The sequence below is a fragment of the Oncorhynchus masou genome, chromosome 13, assembly GCF_036934945.1.
Source record: "Oncorhynchus masou masou isolate Uvic2021 chromosome 13, UVic_Omas_1.1, whole genome shotgun sequence".
NCBI lineage: Eukaryota > Metazoa > Chordata > Actinopteri > Salmoniformes > Salmonidae > Oncorhynchus > Oncorhynchus masou.
Window position 1 is genome coordinate 92,028,050 of NC_088224.1, and position 7,263 is coordinate 92,035,312.

Genomic DNA, 7,263 nt, shown 5'->3' on the forward strand with positions numbered 1-7,263 from the left:
TATACTGACGTGAACCAGGGTGAGTTACAGTAGTCCTCTATACTGACATGAACCAGGGTGAGTTACAGTAGTCCCATACTCTTCTCTATGAACCAGGGTGAGTTACAGTAGTCTTCCAACATCTTCTCTATGGGTGAGTTACAGTAGTCCTCTATACTGAAACCAGGGTGAGTTACAGTAGTCCTCTATACTGACAACCAGGGTGTGTTACAGTAGTTCTATACTGACGTGAACCAGGGTGAGTTACAATAGTCCTCTATACTGTGAACCAGGGTGAGTTACAGTAGTCCTCTATACTGACGTGAACCAGGGTGAGTTACAGTAGTCCTCTATACTCTAAACCAGGGTGAGTTACAGTAGTCCTCTATACTGACATGAACCAGAGTGAGTTACAGTAGTCCTCTATACTGACGTGAACCAGGGTGAGTTACAGTAGTCCTCTATACTGTGAACCAGGGTGAGTTACAGTAATCCTCTATACTGACATGAACCAGGGTGAGTTACAGTAGTCCTCTATACTGACGTGAACCAGGGTGAGTTACAGTAGTCCTCTATACTGACGTGAACCAGGGTGAGTTACAGTAGTCCTCTATACTGACGTGAACCAGGGTGAGTTACAGTAGTCCTCTATACTGTGAACCAGGGTGAGTTACAGTAATCCTCTATACTGACATGAACCAGGGTGAGTTACAGTAGTCCTCTATACTGACGTGAACCAGGGTGAGTTACAGTAGTCCTCTATACTGACGTGAACCGGGGTGAGTTACAGTAGTCCTCTATACTGAACGTGAACCAGGGTGAGTTACAGTAGTCCTCTATACTGTGAACCAGGGTGAGTTACAGTAGTCCTCTATACTGACGTGAACCAGGGTGAGTTACAGTAGTCCTCTATACTGACGTGAACCAGGGTGAGTTACAGTAGTCCTCTATACTGTGAACCAGGGTGAGTTACAGTAGTCCTCTAGACTGACGTGAACCAGGGTGAGTTACAGTAGTCCTCTAGACTGACGTGAACCAGGGTGAGTTACAGTAGTCCTCTATACTGTGAACCAGGGTGAGTTACAGTAGTCCTCTATACTGACGTGAACCAGGGTGAGTTACAGTAGTCCTCTATACTGACATGAACCAGGGTGAGTTACAGTAGTCCTCTAGACTGACGTGAACCAGGGTGAGTTACAGTAGTCCTCTATACTGACGTGAACCAGGGTGAGTTACAGTAGTCCTCTATACTGACGTGAACCAGGGTGAGTTACAGTAGTCCTCTATACTGACGTGAACCAGGGTGAGTTACAGTAGTCCTCTATACTGACGTGAACCAGGGTGAGTTACAGTAGTCCTCTATACTGTGAACCAGGGTGAGTTACAGTAGTCCTCTAGACTGACGTGAACCAGGGTGAGTTACAGTAGTCCTCTAGTTAACCAGGGTAGTTACAGTAGTCCTCTAGTCCTCTATACTGTGAACCAGGGTGAGTTACAGTAGTCCTCTATACTCTGAACCAGGGTGAGTTACAGTAGTCCTCTATACTGACGTGAACCAGGGTGAGTTACAGTAGTCCTCTATACTGTGAACCAGGGTGAGTTACAGTAGTCCTCTATACTGACGTGAACCAGGGTGAGTTACAGTAGTCCTCTATACTGACGTGAACCAGGGTGAGTTACAGTAGTCCTCTATACTGACGTGAACCAGGGTGAGTTACAGTAGTCCTCTATACTGTGAACCAGGGTGAGTTACAGTAGTCCTCTATACTGACATGAACCAGGGTGAGTTACAGTAGTCCTCTATACTCTGAACCAGGGTGAGTTACAGTAGTCCTCTATACTGACGTGAACCAGGGTGAGTTACAGTAGACCTCTATACTGACGTGAACCAGGGTGAGTTACAGTAGTCCTCTATACTGACGTGAACCAGGGTGAGTTACAGTAGTCCTCTATACTGACGTGAACCAGGGTGAGTTACAGTAGTCCTCTATACTGACGTGAACCAGGGTGAGTTACAGTAGTCCTCTATACTGACGTGAACCAGGGTGAGTTACAGTAGTCCTCTATACTGTGAACCAGGGTGAGTTACAGTAGTCCTCTATACTCTGAACCAGGGTGAGTTACAGTAGTCCTCTATACTGACGTGAACCAGGGTGAGTTACAGTAGTCCTCTATACTGTGAACCAGGGTGAGTTACAGTAGTCCTCTATACTGACGTGAACCAGGGTGAGTTACAGTAGTCCTCTATACTGACGTGAACCAGGGTGAGTTACAGTAGTCCTCTATACTGACAGTGAACCAGGGTGAGTTACAGTAGTCCTCTATACTGTGAACCAGGGTGAGTTACAGTAGTCCTCTATACTGACATGAACCAGGGTGAGTTACAGTAGTCCTCTATACTCTGAACCAGGGTGAGTTACAGTAGTCCTCTATACTGAACCAGGGTGAGTTACGTGAACCAGGGTGAGTTACAGTAGTCCTCTATACTGAACCAGTGAACCAGGGTGAGTTACAGTAGTCCTCTATACTGACGTGAACCAGGGTGAGTTACAGTAGTCCTCTATACTGACGTGAACCAGGGTGAGTTACAGTAGTCCTCTATACTGACGTGAACCAGGGTGAGTTACAGTAGTCCTCTATACTGACGTGAACCAGGGTGTGTTACAGTAGTCCTCTATACTGACGTGAACCAGGGTGAGTTACAATAGTCCTCTATACTGTGAACCAGGGTGAGTTACAGTAGTCCTCTATACTGACGTGAACCAGGGTGAGTTACAGTAGTCCTCTATACTCTAAACCAGGGTGAGTTACAGTAGTCCTCTATACTGACATGAACCAGAGTGAGTTACAGTAGTCCTCTATACTGACGTGAACCAGGGTGAGTTACAGTAGTCCTCTATACTGTGAACCAGGGTGAGTTACAGTAGTCCTCTATACTGACATGAACCAGGGTGAGTTACAGTAGTCCTCTATACTGACGTGAACCAGGGTGAGTTACAGTAGTCCTCTATACTGACGTGAACCAGGGTGAGTTACAGTAGTCCTCTATACTGACGTGAACCAGGGTGAGTTACAGTAGTCCTCTATACTGTGAACCAGGGTGAGTTACAGTAATCCTCTATACTGACATGAACCAGGGTGAGTTACAGTAGTCCTCTATACTGACGTGAACCAGGGTGAGTTACAGTAGTCCTCTATACTGACGTGAACCAGGGTGAGTTACAGTAGTCCTCTATACTGACGTGAACCAGGGTGAGTTACAGTAGTCCTCTATACTGTGAACCAGGGTGAGTTACAGTAGTCCTCTAGACTGAGTTACAGTAGTCCTCTATACTGTGAACCAGGGTGAGTTACAGTAGTCCTCTAGACTGACGTGAACCAGGGTGAGTTACAGTAGTCCTCTAGACTGACGTGAACCAGGGTGAGTTACAGTAGTCCTCTAGACTGACGTGAACCAGGGTGAGTTACAGTAGTCCTCTAGACTGACGTGAACCAGGGTGAGTTACAGTAGTCCTCTATACTGTGAACCAGGGTGAGTTACAGTAGTCCTCTATACTGTGAACCAGGGTGAGTTACAGTAGTCCTCTATACTGTGAACCAGGGTGAGTTACAGTAGTCCTCTATACTGTGAACCAGGGTGAGTTACAGTAGTCCTCTATACTGTGAACCAGGGTGAGTTACAGTAGTCCTCTATACTGACGTGAACCAGGGTGAGTTACAGTAGTCCTCTATACTGACGTGAACCAGGGTGAGTTACAGTAGTCCTCTATACTGTGAACCAGGGTGAGTTACAGTAGTCCTCTATACTGTGAACCAGGGTGAGTTACAGTAGTCCTCTATACTGTGAACCAGGGTGAGTTACAGTAGTCCTCTAGACTGACGTGAACCAGGATATGTAAGATCTGCATCCCAAATGGCTATTCCCTTTTCACAGCCTTCACCTTATGTGGCCCGGGTCAAAAGTAGTGTACTGAATAGGGTGCTATTTGGGATGCAGGTGATTATTATTATGCTAGCTGGACAGCGACCTCATCGTGGTCTGTCTGATGTGTTCTTTCTGCTCCAGAGGAGATTCTGGATGACGGAGTTGGTCTGACGCTGGAGAGTTCTGGGGACAGCCTGGACGACGACTCTGAGAGCTTCAGCGAGGCAGACCAATGCAGAAAGGTGAGAGTCTCTTACCTCGTCATTCTAAATGTGTTTTACCTTTTTCTTTAAGCGGGCGAAGTCTGAGATGTGGGATACAACAGACAGACGTTTCAGGTGACGATATGTTCCCTGAACATTTGTTCTAGAGGTGGTCTGTACTAGTGGTCTGTACTAGTGGTCTGTACTAGTGGTCTGTCCTCGCGGTTCATCTCTGGGGGGGATGTGAGTTGCTTTTGGGATAGAGGTGTCGATTTGTTATCAATCTCAATATGCAGCATATCTCAGTATCAGCAATATCCTGCTTTCGGGCTTTTATTCTCAGTGCTCCACTTGGGACACGCCCTTTTGTAGTATTGGCCTGGTTTCAGGCAGTCTGCTCTCTAGGTTTCAGGCAGTCTGCTCTCTAGGTTTCAGGCAGTCTGCTCTCTAGGTTTCAGGCAGTCTGCTCTCTAGGCCTGGTTTCAGGCAGTCTGCTCTCTAGGTTTAAGGCAGTCTGCTCTCTAGGTTTCAGGCAGTCTGCTCTCTAGGTTTCAGGCAGTCTGCTCTCTAGGTTTCAGGCAGTCTGCTCTCTAAGCCTGGTTTCAGGCAGTCTGCTCTCTAGGTTTAAGGCAGTCTGCTCTCTAGGTTTCAGGCAGTCTGCTCTCTAGGTTTCAGGCCGTCTGCTCTCTAGGCCTGGTTTCAGGCAGTCTGCTCTCTAGGCCTGGTTTCAGGCAGTCTGCTCTCTAGGTTTCAGTCAGTCTGCTCTCTAGGTTTCAGTCAGTCTGCTCTCTAGGTTTCAGTCAGTCTGCTCTCTAGGTTTCAGGCAGTCTGCTCTCTAGGTTTCAGTCAGTCTGCTCTCTAGGTTTCAGGCAGTCTGCTCTCTAGGCCTGGTTTCAGGCAGTCTGCTCTCTAGGTTTCAGGCAGTCTGCTCTCTAGGTTTCAGGCAGTCTGCTCTCTAGGTTTCAGGCAGTCTGCTCTCTAGGTTTCAGGCAGTCTGCTCTCTAGGTTTCAGGCAGTCTGCTCTCTAGGTTTCAGGCAGTCTGCTCTTTAGGTTTCAGGCAGTCTGCTCTTTAGGTTTCAGGCAGTCTGCTCTCTAGGTTTCAGGCAGTCTGCTCTCTAGGTTTCAGGCAGTCTGCTCTCTAGGTTTCAGGCAGTCTGCTCTCTTGTGTTCAGGCAGTCTGCTCTCTAGGTTTCAGGCAGTCTGCTCTCTAGGCCTGGTTTCAGGCAGTCTGCTCTCTAGGTTTCAGGCAGTCTGCTCTCTAGGTTTCAGGCAGTCTGCTCTCTAGGTTTCAGGCAGTCTGCTCTCTAGGTTTCAGGCAGTCTGCTCTCTAGGCCTGGGTTCAGGCAGTCTGCTCTCTAGGTTTCAGGCAGTCTGCTCTCTAGGTTTCAGGCAGTCTGCTCTCTAGGTTTCAGGCAGTCTGCTCTCTAGGTTTCAGGCAGTCTGCTCTCTAGGTTTCAGGCAGTCTGCTCTCTAGGTTTCAGGCAGTCTGCTCTCTAGGTTTCAGGCAGTCTGCTCTCTAGGCCTGGTTTCAGGCAGTCTGCTCTCTAGGCCTGGTTTCAGGCAGTCTGCTCTCTAGGCTCTTTCAGGCCTGAGGTTCATTTTATCTCCACCTGACACTAATGTCTGACACCTGCTGGAGTTCACACTTCCTTCCTCTCTTCCTCCTCCATTATTTACCATGTTCACTGCAGTGTTTCCTTTCTTACTCTCTTTCTCTCTCTCTCTGTCTCTCTCTCCTCTCTCTGTCTCCTCTCTGTCTCCTCCCTCTCCCTCTCTCTCTCTCTCTCTCCTCTCTCTCTCTCCTCTCTCTCTCCTCTCTCTCTGTCTCCTCCCTCTCTCTCCTCTCTCTCTCTCTCTCTCTCTCTCTCTCTCTCTCTCTCTCTCTCTCTCTCTCTCTCGCTGTGTCTCTCCCTCCTCTCTCTCTGTGTCTCTCTCTCCCTCTCATCTGTCTCTGTGTCTCTCTCTCTGTCTCTCTGTCTCTGTCTCCTCTCTCTCTGTCTCCTCCCTCTCTTTCTCTCCCTCTCTTTTTCTCTCTCTCCCTCTCTCTCTCTCTCTGTCTCTCCCTCTCTGTGTCTCTCCCTCTCCTCTCTCTCTGTCTCTCCCTCTCATCTGTCTCTGTGTCTCTCTCCCTCTCATCTGTCTCTGTCTCTCTCTCTCTCATCTGTCTCTGTGTCTCTCTCCCTCTCATCTGTCTCTGTCTCTCTCTCTCATCTGTCTCTGTGTCTCTCTCTCTCATCTGTCTCTCTCCCTCTCCTCTCTCTCTGTGTCTCTCTCTCATCTGTCTGTGTGTCTCTCTCCCTCTGATCTGTCTCTCTCTCCCTCTCATCTGTCTCTGTCTGTCTCTCTCCCTCTTCTCTCTCTGTGTCTCTCTCTCCTCTCTCTCTTCTCTCCCTCTCCTCTCTCTCTTCTCTCCCTCTCCTCTCTCTCTCTCTCCTCTCTCTCTGTCTCTCCCTCTCCTCTCTTTGTCTCTCTCTCCCTCTGTGTCTCTCTCTCCCTCTGTGTCTCCCTCTCCTCTCTCTCTCTCTGTCTCTCTCTCTCCTCTCTCTCCCGCTCCTCCCTCTCTGTCTCTCTCTCTCTCCTCTGTCTCTCTCTGTCTCTCCATCTCCTCCCTCTCTGTGTCTCTCTCACTCATCTGTCTCGGTGTCTCTCCCTCTCCTCTCTCTTTGTCTCTCTCTCTCTCTCTCTCTCTCATAAATATGGGTTGTATTTACAATGGTGATTGTTCTTCACTGGTTGCCCTTTTCTTGTGGCAACCGGTGACAAATCTTGTTGCTGTGATGGCACACTGTGGTATTTCACCCAGTAGATATGGGAGTTTATCAAAATCGGATTTGTTTTTTTACTTCGAATTCCTTAGGAATCTGTGTCATCTGAGGGAAATATGTGTCTCTAATATGGTCATACATTTGAACAGGGGTTAGGAAGGGCAGGAGGTTAGGAAGGGCAGGAGGTTAGGAAGGGCAGGAGGTTAGGAAGGGCAGGAGGTTAGGAAGTGCAGGAGGGCTCTCTCTGCCTGAGTGCCTGCCTTGTAGAAAATGTTCAAGTAACCACTCAAGACAATCCTGACAGGAGGAAAATAATGGCATCCTAATCCCTCTACAGCGCACTACTTTTAACCACAAAATAGTGCACTTAATAGGGAACAGGGTGCCTTT

At 48.2% G+C, this 7,263-nt stretch overlaps 1 pseudogene; it reads left to right on the forward strand.

The window, feature by feature from the left end:
* LOC135553227 (rho guanine nucleotide exchange factor TIAM1-like) overlaps positions 1-7,263 on the forward strand; it is a 233,585-nt pseudogene that overhangs the window by 187,451 nt on the left and 38,871 nt on the right.